Source organism: Cherax quadricarinatus, chromosome 67, assembly GCF_038502225.1.
Source record: "Cherax quadricarinatus isolate ZL_2023a chromosome 67, ASM3850222v1, whole genome shotgun sequence".
Lineage (NCBI taxonomy): Eukaryota > Metazoa > Arthropoda > Malacostraca > Decapoda > Parastacidae > Cherax > Cherax quadricarinatus.
Genome location: NC_091358.1, coordinates 4,414,685 through 4,430,838, shown reverse-complemented (window position 1 = coordinate 4,430,838; position 16,154 = coordinate 4,414,685). Strand labels below are relative to the sequence as shown.

Genomic DNA, 16,154 nt, shown 5'->3' with positions numbered 1-16,154 from the left:
AGTACTACTACTATTACTACTACTACTACTACTACTATCACTACTACTACTACAAATACTACAATATATACTACTACTACTACGAATACTACTACAACTACTACCACTGCAGCTACTGCTACTACTACAACTATTACTGCTACTAAAACTACTGGTACTACTACTACTACTACTGCTGCTACGACAACTACAAGTGCTACTACTATTACTACTACCACCACCACCACCACCACCGCTACTACTACTGCTATTACTACTACCACCATCACTACTACTACTACTACTACCACCACAACTACTACTACTACCACCACTACCACTACTACTACTACCAGCACCATATCTTGGTGAAACACCTACTGCCCATCTTGACCCAGCTGTAAACAGGTACCCGAGTATCAGACTGCCGTGGGTAGCATCCCAGGAAATGGTAGCACACCGTAGCTACAAATGTACCCAGGAGATGCTAGTACACCGTAGCTACAAATGTACCCAGGATATGCTAGTACACCGTAGCTACAAATGTACCCAGGAGATGCTAGTACACCGTAGCTACAAATGTACCCAGGAGATGCTAGTACACCGTAGCTACAAATGTACCCAGGAGATGCTAGTACACCGTAGCTACAAATGTACCCAGGAGATGCTAGTACACCGTAGCTACAAATGTACCCAGGAGATGCTAGTACACCGTAGTTACAAATGTACCCAGGAGATGCTAGTACACCGTAGCTACAAATGTACCCAGGAGATGCTAGTACACCGTAGCTACAAATGTACCCAGGATATGCTAGTACACCGTAGCTACAAATGTACCCAGGAGATGCTAGTACACCGTAGCTACAAATGTACCCAGGAGATGCTAGTACACCGTAGCTACAGATGTACCCAGGAGATGGTAGTACACCGTAGCTACAAATGTACCCAGGAGATGCTAGTACACCGTAGCTACAAATGTACCCAGGAGATGCTAGTGCACCGTAGCTACAAATGTACCCAGGAGATGGTAGTACACCGCAGCTACAAATGTACCCAGGAGATGGTAGTACACCGTAGCTACAAATGTACCCAGGAGATGCTAGTACACCGTAGCTACAAATATACCCAGGAGATGCTAGTACACCGTAGCTACAAATATACCCAGGAGATGCTAGTACACCGTAGCTACAAATATACCCAGGAGATGCTAGTACACCGTAGCTACAAATATACCCAGGAGATGCTAGTACACCGTAGCTACAAATATACCCAGGAGATGCTAGTACACCGTAGCTACAAATATACCCAGGAGATGCTAGTACACCGTAGCTACAAATATACCCAGGAGATGCTAGTACACCGTAGCTACAAATGTACCCAGGAGATGCTAGTACACCGTAGCTACAAATATACCCAGGAGATGGTAGTACACCGTAGCTACAAATGTACCCAGGAGATGCTAGTACACCGTAGCTACAAATATACCCAGGAGATGCTAGTACACCGTAGCTACAAATATACCCAGGAGATGCTAGTACACCGTAGCTACATATGTACTCCTCCCCCTTGCTTAAGTAAGGTACCTATGCACTCAGGTCGGGAGAAATGAAAACGTTACGAGAGTGTGTAGCGTGACAGCGACTCAGTTACTCATAAGACAGTGAGAGGAGAGGACGTGCCGCTGATGCTCTCCTTCCCTCCCTCAGAGACCTGTGCTGAAGTTTCACTCTTCGCTTAAAACCTTGAAATAAATAACTCACAGACTTCGAGAAATCGCTCAAAGTGCCTTGTGTGACGTGTTAATGGTGTACTGGGTCCTATAATCGAATTAAAATCTATGTTTATTACAGTGACGTTATGTTGTAGATGTGTTTGTGTACATTATATCTCCATCTTAGTTTACGAATGAATGTAAATTACGTGTTTGGATTTGTGATCAGCTGTGTGTGTCTTTTCAAAGTGATTCTCCTGAGACTAAGACCAGCATCCACGGCTTTCCAGGTGAGTTATTATGATAGGACCAATAAATACCCAGTCTTACCCAAGTAATAATAATAATAATAATAATAATATCTTTATTTCTTCACGTACTTGATGCAATTTATACAGACCATAGCTGACACCAATGAGGTACTACTGTGTAGAAAGTCCCTTGTTATGCTGAGCATTGTGGTCAAATTAGGTCAGTTTTGACCCCAGGATGCGACCCACACCACTCAGCTAACACCCAGGTACCTATTTTACTACTAGGTGAACCGAGACAGTAGGCGTCTTAAGGAAACACGTCCTAATGCTTCCACCCGTACCGGGGATCGAACCCCGGACCTCAGTGTGTGAGTGATTTACCTATTATTTATTTATTTATTTTTATTTAATGTCTTTGCAAACAGTACACTGAGATTGTGTATATACAATAGTGGGTTACAATGCAAAGATAGCCTCTATTTAAGGTTTACATAAGATATTACGAGGACCTCAGTGCAGGTAAGTCACTTTGACTGACTCTTTAGGGGTTTTCCTGTGTAATTTACACTATGTATTATAATTGTATTTATGTGTACCTGTGCCTAATAATCCTAGTTACTCAGGTCCGCTTATATTATTCTCTGACGTTTTTAAAGCAGAACCAAGGTGATCCATGCGAGTTTAGAGCTTTTTTAATAATAATAACCCAAACTAATACTGATGCAACTGGTTGGTGGTGTAATTAGTGGTGTGGTGGTGTAGTTAGTGGTGTGGGGTGTAGTTAGTGGTGTAGTTAGTGACGTGATGGTGTAGTTAGTGGTGTGGCGGTGTAAGTGGTGTGGTGGTGTAGTTAGTGGTGTGGTGTAGCTAGTGGTGTAGTTAGTGGTGTGGTGTAATTAGTGGCGTGGTGGTGTCGTTAGTGTGGTATAGTTAGTGGTGTGGTGTAGTTAGTGGTGTGATGGTGTAGTTAGTGATGTGGTGGTGTAGTTAATGGTGTGGTATAATTAGTGGTTTGGGGTGTAATTAGTGGTGTGATGGTGTAGTTAGTGATGTGGTGGTGTAGTTAGTGGTGTGGTGCAATTAATGGTGTGGTGGTGTAATTAGTGGTGTGTGGGTGTAGTTAGTGGTACGATGGTGTAATTAGTGTTGTAGTTAGAGGTGTGGTGGTATAATTAATGATGTGCGTAGTTTGGTGTAGTGTGTAATTAGTGATGTGGTGTAGTTAGTGATGTGGTGTAGTGGTGTGGTAGTGTAGTTAGTGGTGTGGTAGTGTAGTTAGTGGTGTGGTGGTGTAGTTAGTGATGTGGTAGTGTAGTTAGTGGTGTGGTAGTGTAGTTAGTGGTGTGGTGTAGTTAGCGGTGTGGTGTAATTAGTGGTGTGGTAGTGTAGTTAGTGTGGTAGTGTAGTTAGTGGTGTGGTGTAATTAGTGGTGTGGTAGTGTAGTTAGTGGTGTGGTGTAATTAGTGGTGTAGTTAGTGGTGTGGTGTAATTAGTGGTGTGGTGTAGTTAGTGGTGTGGTAGTGTAGTTAGTGGTGTGGTGTAATTAGTGGTGTGGTAGTGTAGTTAGTGGTGTGGTGTAATTAGTGGTGTGGTAGTGTAGTTAGTGGTGTGGTGTAGTGGTGTGGTAGTGTAGTTAGTGGTGTGGTGTAGTTAGTGGTGTGGTAGTGTAGGTGTGGTGTAATTAGTGGTGTGGTGGTGTAGTTAGTGTGGTAGTGTAGTTAGTGGTGTGGTAGTGAAGTTAGTGGTGTGGTGTAATTAGTGGTGTGGTGTAGTTAGTGGTGTGGTAGTGTAGTTAGTGGTGTGGTGTAATTAGTGGTGTGGTAGTGTAGTTAGTGGTGTGGTAGTGTAGTTAGTGGTGTGGTGTAATTAGTGGTGTGGTAGTGTAGTTAGTGTGGTAGTGTAGTTAGTGGTGGTATAATTAGTGGTGTGGTAGTGTAGTTAGTGGTGTAGAGCGATGCTTCTGTTCACTGTCTTATTGTGTTTGTATTAAATATCCCCAAGTCCAGGTATCTACTTACAATACTCCTCACGCCCAGGTACCTACTTAGTCCTTGGTGAACAGTGACAGCAGGTGTAAGGTGACTAACACCCAGGTACCTACTTACTGCTTGGTGAACAGTGACAGCAGGTGTAAGGTGACTAACACCCAGGTACCTACTTACTGCTTGGTGAACAGTGACAGCAGGGGTAAGGTGACTAACACCCAGGTACCTACTTACTGCTAGGTGAACAGGGATACGTGGAATCATATTTTCCCTTTACCTATTTGTATGTTCTGCTCGGCTGCGTCAGTAGCTGCTTCCTGTGAGCAGCTGCGCATAACACAAGGATCACAGAGGTCAAAATGTGTCTTTATCAGACCCTCTGGGCATTGTTGTATTTTGATAAGACACACGCAACACTTAGGCATCGTTCTTACTGGAACGTTTCGCGCTCCAGGTAACGGCTTGACACAGCTCCTGTAGAGCGAAACGTTGTCACAGTACAATGTCGCATTAGTTGCACACGTGTCCTTTTACATAATTTACACTTATGTTACTAGGTGTAATGTACTTATGTGTACATGTACCTAAATAAGCTTACTTTTATCTAATGAGTACAGTCTCAGGACTCGTGGACTCAAGTTAGACAAATTTAGATTTAGAAAGTATATAGGAAGGCATTGGTTTGATTATAGAGTTGCGGATGAGTGGAACACACTGCCAGATAGGTTTAAAACTAGGTTAGACATGTACACGAGTGGGTGTGAGTTGGACTAGCCTACCATGGGCCGGTAGGCTCACTGCAGTGGTGCCCCATTAACAGTGAGGTGATAATATGTCATTTCCTGTAGGAAGTGTTAGAGTGCACGGAACAGTGATGCGTGAGTAGCTACAGGACACTGAACTGTGGTAGTCGACTTTTGTCCAGTGATCGAACCTGGAATCTTTCGGTTGTGAAGTCAGGCTAAATGAGGTGTGTATGTGTATACTCACCTGTTTGTGGTTACAGGAGTCGAGTCACAGCTCCTGGCCTCGCCTCTTCACTGGTAGCTACTAGGTCACTCAGATTGTTCCACTTCGTGACAACTCTGTGACTGAAGAAATACTTCCTAACATCCCTGTGACTCATCTGAGTTTTCAACTTCCAGTTGTGACCCCATGTTGCTGTTTCACATCTCTGAAACATTCTGTCCCTATTCACCTTGTTAATGCCTCTCAATATTTTATATGTTATGTCCTCCCTGTCCCTCTTGTCTTCCAGTGTCGTCAGATCGATTTCCCTTAACCTCTCCTCGTAGGACACTCCTCTGCTCAGGGATTAGTCTTGTTGCAAATCTTTGCACTTTCTCTAATTTCATGACGTGCTTGACCAGGTGTGGGTTCCAAACTGGTGCTCTGTGTGTGTGTGTACTCACCTAGTTGAGGTTGCAGGGGTCGAGTCTAAGCTCCTGGCCCCGCCTCTTCACTGATCGCTACTAGGTCACTCTCCCTGAACCGTGAGCTTTATCATACCTCTGCTTAAAGCTATGTATGGAGCCTGCCTCCACTACATCGCTTCCCAAACTATGTGTGTGTGTGTATGTGTGTGTATATAATGAATATCATACATAAAACTCACTCGGGCGTGCGCATTAACCCCTTCCCCCTCACCTCCTTCCCCCTCACCTCCTTCCCCCTCACCTCCTTCCCCCTCACCTCCTTCCCCCTCACCTCCTTCCCCCTCACCTCCTTCCCCCTCACCTCCTTCCCCCTCACCTCCTTCCCCCTCACCTCCTTCCCCCTCACCTCCTTCCCCCTCACCTCCTTCCCCCTCCCCTCCCCCCACATCACATAGTGAGTTGAATTAAGTGTATCTCCAGTAACAAATTGCTTGAGTTTGTTCAGAAGCATTTTTGTCTCTCTCTCTCTCTCTCTCTCTCTCTCTCTCTCTCTCTCTCTCTCTCTCTCTCTCTCTCTCTCTCTCTCTCTCTCTCTCTCTCTCTCTCTCTCTCTCCCCAAGACTGCAGTCATACCCAGTATATCTGAACCAATAAACTTGATATCTTGAAGCACCACAACCTGATAACTTGACGCATTGTAAGTTGAATTATCATTGTGCTGATTATCATTGTGATGATTATCATTGTGATGATTAAGCCATAGCATTGTTGTTATTATAATTATTATTATAGTTATTATTTTTACTATTATCATAGTTATTATTATTATTATTATTATTATTATTATTATTATTATTATTCCAGTGCTTCACTTGGTTGCCTTGATTCTTGTAGAGATCTTGATCTCAGGAACTGGAATTATCCTTCCTATTCTCTGTTCTCCATAGTCCAAACCTCATGACGTACTATACTGCAAACTGTGTATGACCATCTGTGAATATACTACTACTGATATTACTACAACTACTACCATTACTACTAATAATACTATTATTAGTATTTTCCACTACTATGAATAATAATTTGTGGGTTAATGATGGTCTGGTAAGAGTCGAACTGTCGTCTAGAGTTGCCTCTCCACACTGGAGGTTATGACTTGCCAATATTCTGTACACACACACACACACACACACCTTTTCTAAGTTATGATGCAAAAAAAAAGTGTGTTTATAACTGGATCGGACGAGGTGTGTGTGTGTGTGGGGGGGGGGGGAGGGGTCCACGGCGCGGTGTGTGTGTGTGGGGGGGGGGGGTCCACGGCGCGGTCTACCAGGATTTACGCAACCCGGAGAATGATTTGGCCAATATTTTTTTTTTAACGTGAAGGACAACGCGGTTTTTATAGGTCGGGTGAATGTTAAGTATGTTTGATTGTTTGCTCTCTCTCTCTCTTAACGTTCACTGACTGCCTTACTTCACCTGCCTCGTTGGCGTTTTTTCCTATCTGCGTTAGTGATTTTCTTCAGCCTCTCAAGGTGAGGTGGGTAGCAGAGGTTAACCAGACTTGCTGACTGTCTACACACACCAGGACGTAGTTATGGAGTCATGGCTGCATTATTTATTACTGCTATCATAACTTTTTATATACATATAGCTTTTGCTGTTACGTTGTATATTGAAGTGGTTAGTTTACCGTGCACCCTTATGTTCATCATGTGCACCGCAGAGTGATAACTTCCGGATACACAATAGGCCTAGGATCAGAGTGTAAAAAAAGGGTTAACAGGAATATATATATATATATATATATATATATATATATATATATATATATATATATATATATATATATATATATATATATATATTATACAATTTATGTTTCGTGTTTTAAAATCAGATTTACAATATGTGGTTAAAATTAATGTATTTTATTTTATCAATGGAAAACCCTTGACATATCACATAGGTTATTACAGTGACTGTCTCTATATTTTCTTGGGATAAGAGTCAAGTAAATTAAGAGGTGTACTCTGTATTAGTCCAGGATGGAGCGAAACGTCGTCTGAAGTTTCCTCTTTAAAGTGGTGGTTGTCTGTGATGTGAAGAGCAGTGACTTAGCAGGTCTATAATAATATAATAATCAAGGGGAAGCGCTAAACCCGGAGGATTATACAGCGCCTGGGGGGGGGGATGTGGAAGGCATTCAGGCTTAATTCGGGGAACTGGAGCACAGATCCAATTTCCTAAATCAAGAGCCCCTCACCAACATCAAGGAACCTTCCTTGAGGGGTTAGCAGGTCTAGACTGTAGAGTCCCCCCAGAGGTTTGTTTCTCGCCTGGGACTAACATTTAACTGGTTAGGTTAGGTAAGATTTGTCAGGAAACAGGTGTTTCCTGACGCGGGTCTTAGTCGTATGATGACCCACAGCTGGAGTTTTTGGTCATCTGACCGAGGTCTTCTACTGGCTTATTTAAAAATTGCAATGATTATAACCATCTCGTCTATTTTTTTTGATTGGTTGCGAGTGTTAGTCTGATCTAGACCTGTTACTCATTCATATTCTAGTGGTACACTCTGTAATCACAATTTTACTACATGTAAACCAAACAATAACCAAATTTCTGTAAACTCAGCATTGTAATCCTTATAGAGAATAAACTTTGAATTGAATTGAATTAGACAAGAACTTCCCTTGTTGCTGTTGTTGGGGTTTATAGGGCCACTGACAGCATACGCCGTATCGAGTCCGTGGAACTTCCCTTGGTTAATGGAATTTGAAGACCTTCGACTACACGAGGGTCATTAAGGCTGCATGTTACCTCCTCACCACCAGTCAAGTAGACTTTAATCTCTAAAATAGGGATTAAACAGTGTGTACATACACCGAGTGGCATACACTTCCCGGTGTGTATATCCTGTGTACCTTCAGGTTAAGGTCGAGTGTTGCATGGTTCAGTGTTTCACTACGTACATACGTACTTTTTTCTTGTCCTTAGAGTAACTTTACCGTTACTCCATTACTACTACTACTACTTCTACTACTATTCCATTACTCCATTACTACTACTACTACTACTTCTACTACTATTCCATTACTACTACTACTCCTGGAGGCCTGGTCACAGACCGGGCCGCGGGGGCGTTGACCCCCGGAACTCTCTCCAGGTAAACTCCATTATTACTACTACTCCATTATTACTACTACTACTCCATTACTACTCCTCCTCCATTACTACTACTACTACATTACTACTACTACTACTGCATTATTACTACTACTACTCCATTACTACTACTACTACTACTACTCCATTACTACTACTACTGCCTCGCTTTACTCTCTATCTCTTGTGCCACTGCTACCACTCCCCCTACTTACTACTACTACTACTACTACTACTACTACTACTACTACTACTACTACCACCAGCATTACCTCTACCACTACATATCCACTTCTTCCTCTCTTTGTCCCGTCGTTGTCCCCCTCCCCTATATATACTGGCCTCCTCACCTCCTGTGTTAGTGTGACTTGTAAATGGTCCAAGTGGGATCGAAACGTCGTTGTAAGCTCCTCTCTCCTATGTGCGGGTTATTTATATATTGTTCCAGTCACGGTATTGCGCCTTTTTTTTATCACAAGTGAAAATTTCCCCAAATGGAGTCTATGGAAGCACTCAAATTTCCCCTTTCCAAACCTTACATATCAACTTTTTTTTTTGTGGCGGGGATGGTAACAAGTAAAATATATACATGAGGGTCAACAGGTCAAGGGTCAGGGTCACAATTACCGTGAAGAAGAGAATTGGTTTCCGCTCATTACCTTCACTCTTTCTCAGGGACACCCAACATGATAACACCAGGTTACCTTCACTCTTTCTCAGGGACACCCAACATGATACCACCAGGTTACCTTCACTCTTTCTCAGGGACACCCAACATGATAACACCAGGTTACCTTCACTCTTTCTCAGGGACACCCAACATGATACCACCAGGTTACCTTCACTCTTTCTCAGGGACACCCAACATGATACCACCAGGTTACCTTCACTCTTTCTCAGGGACACCCAACATGATAACACCAGGTTACCTTCACTCTTTCTCAGGGACACCCAACATGATAACACCAGGTTACCTTCACTCTTTCTCAGGGACACCCAACATGATACCACCAGGTTAGTTGTGTGATCATGTTATTATCAGCCAGTTCCTCTCTGTAATATCTGCCACAGTGTACGTTCTGAAAACTGACTTTGCTGTACCCGGGTGTTATCGTGTGGCGCTGTAACTTAACACCGTACGTTCATCTGAAGGTTTTTGTTTGGATTTTTAACCCTGGGGGGTTAGTAAACCCAAGGAAGCCACTGTCTTATTTCTGTCGAGGTTAATAAACCCAAGGAAGCCACTGTCTTATTTCTGTCGAGGTCCTTTGATCTTGTCTGTGATGCCACCCACAAGAGTCGACTAACACCCAGGTACCTACTTACTGCTGGGTGAACAGGGACAGTAGGTATAAGGTGACTGACTCCCAGGTACCTGTTTACTGCTAGGTGAACAGAGACAGTAGGTATAAGTTGACTAACACCCAAGTACCTACTTACTGCTGGGTGAACAGAGACAACAGGTGTAAGGTGACTAACACCCAGGTACCTACTTACTGCTGGGTGAACAGAGACAACAGGTGTAAGGTGACTAACACCCAGGCACCTACTTACTGCGAGGTGAACAGGGACAGCAACGTTTCCCTCTGCCCCAGGGTCGAAACCACGCCTTTCAGATATAAACAGAAGGCTCGACCATTTGAGCCACGATCCAGACTCCAACTTAAGGTATTAACCTTAACACATCTATGAAATATTACCCTCCCGTTCACTAACTTAGCAGTTATTTGCTGTTACTTTGAACTTGATTTATATACTCTGAGAGAATCTTTGAATTTTAGAGGTTCAGTTTAAACTGTTAACAGTAGTTCCACAGACAGGTCGAAGCGTTGGAACTTTGTAGGGATCTGTGGCCAGCTCTGAGAGACTACTACCCTCTCAAGGAAGGTTCCTTGATGTTGGTGATGGGCTCTTGATTTAGGGAATTGGATCTGTGCTCCAGTTCCCTGAATTAAGCCTGAATGCCTTCCACATCCCCCCCAGGCGCTGTATAATCCTCCGGGTTTAGCGCTTCCCCCTTGATTATAATAATAATAATAATCTGAGGGACTACGTCAGTTACCAATTACATTGTTATATAAGTTATATAGTAGTTACATTAGCAGTTATAACAATTATATACAAGGAATAAGTAAGCCAATGAGTGAGGCTTTAATTCATTCTTAGATACGTAACATACATTATTTTGGCAATAGTCTAGAGGACTAAAACACCTCAATTACTGGGAGCGCTTGAGGTTCCTAAACCTGTATTCCCTGGAACGCAGGCGGGAGAGATACATGATTATATACACCTGGAAAATCCTAGAGGGACTAGTACCGAACTTGCACACGAAAATCACTCACTACGAAAGCAAAAGACTTGGCAGACGATGCACCATCCCCCCAATGAAAAGCAGGGGTGTCACTAGCACGTTAAGAGACCATACAATAAGTGTCAGGGGCCCGAGACTGTTCAACTGCCTCCCAGCATACATAAGGGGGATTACCAACAGACCCCTGGCAGTCTTCAAGCTGGCACTGGACAAGCACCTAAAGTCAGTTCCTGATCAGCCCGGCTGTGGCTCGTACGTTGGTTTGCGTGCAGCCAGCAGCAACAGCCTGGTTGATCAGGCTCTGATCCACCAGGAGGCCTGGTCACAGACCGGGCCGCGGGGGCGTTGACCCCCGGAACTCTCTCCAGGTAAACTCCAGGTAAACACATACATGGATTATAAGGGCAGGATTTAGCCCTGGATTACCCAATGAAATCCAACAATGTGACTTATCAGGGTGTCGCGTAGCTCGGTTGGCAGCGCACTCAACTCACACATTGAGTGTCCGTGGTTCGATCCCCGGTGCGGGTGGAAACATTGGGCGTGTTTCCTGAAGACACCTGCTGTCCCTGTTCACCTAGCAGTTAGTACCCAGGTGTTAGCCGACTGGTGTGGGTGGCATCCTGGGGAGCAAGAGTAACCTAAGTTGTCTGAAATACTGTGCATAACATAGCATGGGCCAGTAGGCCTGCTGCAGTGTTCCTTCTTTCTTATGTTCTTATAACCAGGGACTTTATATAGTATGTCATTAATGTCAGCTAGGTCTGTGAATATTAAATTGGTATACAATACCGACAAGTTGATAAGATATATGTACAACAGTTAGGTATCTTTATTCCGAAACGTTTCGCCTACACAGTAGGCTTCTTCAGTCGAGTACAGAGTAGGTGGGAGAAGCAGTAGAGATGTGAAGACGATGTCATCAGTCCATCAGTCTTGAAGATGTAGTTGTTGACATTGTTCCAGATTATGGAACAAAACTCTTCTCCAGGCTGAGGGACTGATCACCTCACAACTACGTCTTCAAGGGTGATGGACTGATTACATCGTCTTCACATCTCTACTGCTTCTCCCACCTACTCTATACTCGACTGAAGAAGTCTACTATGTAGGCGAAACGTTTCGCAATAAAGATACCTAACTGTAGCACATGTGTCTTACGTATCAGCTAGGACTGTATAAGTTGTATCGGGAGGGCCCCGCGTATACAGCAGGTTAGGTTCCAGGCTACTGCTCTAACGTGAAAATCGCCGTAAAGTGAAACATATCCCTTTTTTAACTTTCAAATGTATGAAAAATCTGATAACATATTTATACTATCATATATTAAGTGAGCAGTAGATCTAGGCCTAAAAAAAATGCATATATAGTACACACATTACTTGCCTTAAAATATTTTCTTACTTAGCTTATAGTGAGTGGTGAATATATTTATAATAGAAAGTCTGAATCAATGAAGAATTGATATAAGTGAAAACTGCTGTTGGTAGTTAGCAGGTTAGGTTAACCTGTCCCAAAATTTATAATTTTTTTGGCGTCGCAAAGAAATGCGTAGGAAAACGCAGGTTGTACTGAAGGACGGGTAATTCCGACACAATTGGCAGCATGTCAAGTCAGAAAATGGGGTGATCAGTTCGGTCTTGAACATTAAAATGGTATAAAATACCGACAGGTTGTTAGGTAAGAAACATATGGTATTGTTTCAGACTACGGAACAATGCTCTTCTCCAGACTGAGGGACTGACCACCTCAAAACTTCAAGGGTGATGGTCTGATTACATCGTCTTCAAGTATCTTCTGCTTCTATCAACTTTTCTGTACTCGACTGAAGAAGCCTACTGTGTAGGCGAAACGTTTCGAAATCAAGATACCTAACTGTTGCAGTTTGGTCTTCCCCATTAATAACTGATTTCCAAAGTCTTATACTTATGTAATTGGAAATGTACACTGTATATGAACCGGCCAGCCTACTAGGTAATGGACCAGCCTACTAGGTGATGGACCAGCCTGCTAGATGATGGACCAGCCTACTAGGTGATGGACCAACCTGCTAGGTGATGGACCAGCCTGCTAGATGATGGACCAACCTGACAGGTGATGGACCAGCCTGCTAGGTAATGGACCAGCCTGCTAGATGATGGACCAACCTGTCAGGTGATGGACCAGCCTGCTAGGTGATGGACCAACCTGCCAGGTGATAGGCCAGCCTGTTAGGTGATGGACCAGCCTGCTAGGTGAAGGACCAGCCTGCTAGATGATGGACCAGCCTGTCAGGTGATGGACCAGCCTGTCAGGTGATGGACCAGCCTGCCAGGTGATGGACCAGCCTGCTAGGCGATGGACCAGCCTGCTAGGTGGTGGACCAGCCTGCCAGGTGGTGGACCAGCCTGCCAGGTGGTGGACCAGCCTGCCAGGTGGTGGACCAGCCTGCCAGGTGGTGAACCAGCCTGCCAGGTGATGGACCAACCTGTCAGGTGATAGACCAGCCTGCTAGGTGATGGACCAGCCTGCTAGGTGATGGACCAGCCTGCCAGGTGGTGAACCAGCCTGCCAGGTGGTGGACCAGCCTGCTAGGTGATGGACCAGCCTGCCAGGTGATTGACCAACCTGTCAGGTGATGGGCCAGCCTGCCAGGTGATGACCAGCCTGTCATGCGATGGACCAGCCTGCCAGGTGGTGGACCAACCTCCCAGGTGATGGACCAGCCTCCCAGGTGGTGGACCAGCCTAATAGGTGATGAGGACACAGGTGTTGTGGCCACACAAGTGGTGAGGGAACACTTTATACGAGTCCTGGAGGTAAACACATATTGTCCTATCAAATCTAACGACCAGCACACTAGCCTGCTAGTTTCAACACTAGCCACCTATGTGTGCTAGTGCTTACCGCTCACTGAAATTATTTTATGCTAATCGTTAGGCCCTCTCCCCCCCCCCAAAAAAAAAACGATAATTTACGACAAAAAACATTAAATCTGAAAGGTGAGATACATATTAGTGGCTTGTGTTACGTAGTGAATGGTGAAAGTACTAGTTGCTGATGTAACACTGTTATACTGTGCAGAATGTAGAGTATAAGCTGGTTATTATGTTGCTCTGCGATGCGCTTATGAGGCTCCCACTATGCAGGTTGGGTAATTGGGTTTAAAGCCTATCTACTACACGAGGGTCGTTAAGGCTGTGTGTAACTGCTCTGTTTATGGGGAAGAGTATTGTTGTGTGTTGTAGGTGTTGTGTGTGTGTTGTACGTTGTGTAGGTGTGTGTGTGTGTGTGTGTGTGTGTGTGTGTGTTGTAGGTGGTGTGTGTGTATTGTAGGTTGTGTGTGTGTATGTGTGTGTATTGTAGGTTGTGTAGGTGTGTGTACTCACCTAGTTGTACTCACCTAGTTGAGGTTGCAGGGGTCGAGTCCAAGCTCCTGGCCCCGCCTCTTCACTGGTCGCTACTAGGTCACTCTCCCTGAACCATGAGCTTTATCGTACCTCTGCTTAAAGCTATGTATGGATGTGTGTGTGTGTGTTTGTGTGTGTATGTGTGTATGTGTGTGTGTGTGTGTGTGTGTGTGTGTGTGTGTGTGTTGTAGGCGGTGTGTGAGTGTCCGATGTAGATGGTATGAGGTGTGTAATAGGTGTCATAAAATGTGTTGTAGGTGGTGTGAGGAGTATTGTAAATACTACCCCCCTTACACACCATATATCAGCACTCACACCACCTACACCACCACCTGCACCAGCTGTCCCATCTCACCGTCTGAACGCGTAACCACAGAAGCGGCCAGACCTGTTTTTGTCTCCCATTTTTTCTGCACAAATGACTTTTAGTGAGCAGTAATTGAGGCTGCGACCTCACTGGAAAAATGGAAATATATTTTTAAGAGGCCAATTTGTTTATATCACTTAACATACATACGTAATTGAGCGCCTTTGTGCTCACAGATGAAAGATACTGAGCACGGCGACGGCCCTGTGCTCACAGAGGCAAGTTATCGAGCACAGGGACACTCCCGTGCTCACAGGTGTTAGATATTGAGCATGAGAACACTCCTGTTTATCTGGAGAGTTTATCTGGAGAGAGTTCCGGGGGTCAACGCCCCCGCGGCCCGGTCTGTGACCAGGCCTCCTTAGGTCAGTGTCCCAGGATGCGACCCACACCAGTCGACTAACACCCAGGTACCCATTTTACTGATGGGGAACATAGACAACAGGTGGAAAGAAACACGTCCAATGTTTCTACTCTGGCTGGGAATCGAACCCAGGCCCTCACCGTGTGAAGCGAGAGCGTTAACCACCAGGCCACCAGAGCCCTGTGCTCACAGGTGTTAGATACTGATCACAAGACTGCTACTGTTCTCACAGATGGTGAGCTTATACTCACGGTGAGTGTGTAATCTATCTACCTGCTTGTCTGAGGGTACCTTGATGCTGGTGACGGGGATCTTGATGTTTGGGGGCTGAAACCCAACCTTCCTTGGCTGGAGTCGAACTTTATCTCGAACTGGGTATAGAGCTTTCCCTCTGAACATTATAAATATTAATTGGTTTCAAGGCTGTAGTTTGACATGGTCTAAAGCTGTAGTTTGACAGGGTCTGAGGTTGTAGTTTGACAGGGTCTGAGGCTGTAGTTTGACAGGGTCTGAGGCTGTAGTTTGACAGGGCCTGAGGTTGTAGTTTGACAGGGTCTGAGGCTGTAGTTTGACATGGTCTAAAGCTGTAGTTTGACAGGGTATGAGGCTGTAGTTTGACATGGTCTAAAGCTGTAGTTTGACAGGGTCTGAGGCTGTAGTTTGACAGGGTCTAAAGCTGTAGTTTGACAGGGTCTGAGGCTGTAGTTTGACAGGGTCTAAAGCTGTAGTTTGACAGGGTCTGAGGCTGTAGTTTGACAGGGTCTGAGGCTGTAGTTTGACAGGGTCTGAAGCTGTAGTTTGACAGGGTCTGAGGCTGTAGTTTGACAGGGTCTGAAGCTGTAGTTTGACAGGGTCTGAAGCTGTAGTTTGACAGGGTCTGAAGCTGTAGTTTGACAGGGTCTGAGGCTGTAGTTTGACAGGGTCTGAAGCTGTAGTTTGACAGGGTCTGAGGCTGTAGTTTGACAGGGTCTGAAGCTATAGTTTGACAGGGTCTGAGGCTGTAGTTTGACAAGGTCTGAAGCTGTAGTTTGACAGGGTCTGAGGCTGTAGTTTGACAGGGTCTGAGGCTGTAGTTTGACAGGGTCTGAGGCTGTAGTTTGACAGGGTCTGAAGCTGTAGTTTGACAGGGTATGAGGCTGTAGTTTGACATGGTCTAAAGCTGTAGTTTGACAGGGTCTGAGGCTGTAGTTTGACAGGGTCTGAGGCTGTAGTTTGACAGGGTCTGAAGCTGTAGTTTGACAGGGTCT

The 16,154-nt window shown here is 44.7% G+C and overlaps 1 protein-coding gene across 1 annotated transcript in view; it reads left to right on the top strand.

Annotated features, from left to right (window-relative positions):
• The first annotated feature begins 1,660 nt into the window (after positions 1 to 1,660).
• Positions 1,661 to 16,154, top strand: part of LOC128699631 (ras association domain-containing protein 10-like) — a 454,877-nt gene continuing 440,383 nt past the window's right edge. The window contains exon 1 of the mRNA XM_053792362.2: positions 1,661 to 1,980. The gene's annotated coding sequence lies outside the window, so the exon portion shown is untranslated. The remainder of the gene's footprint in view (positions 1,981 to 16,154) is intronic.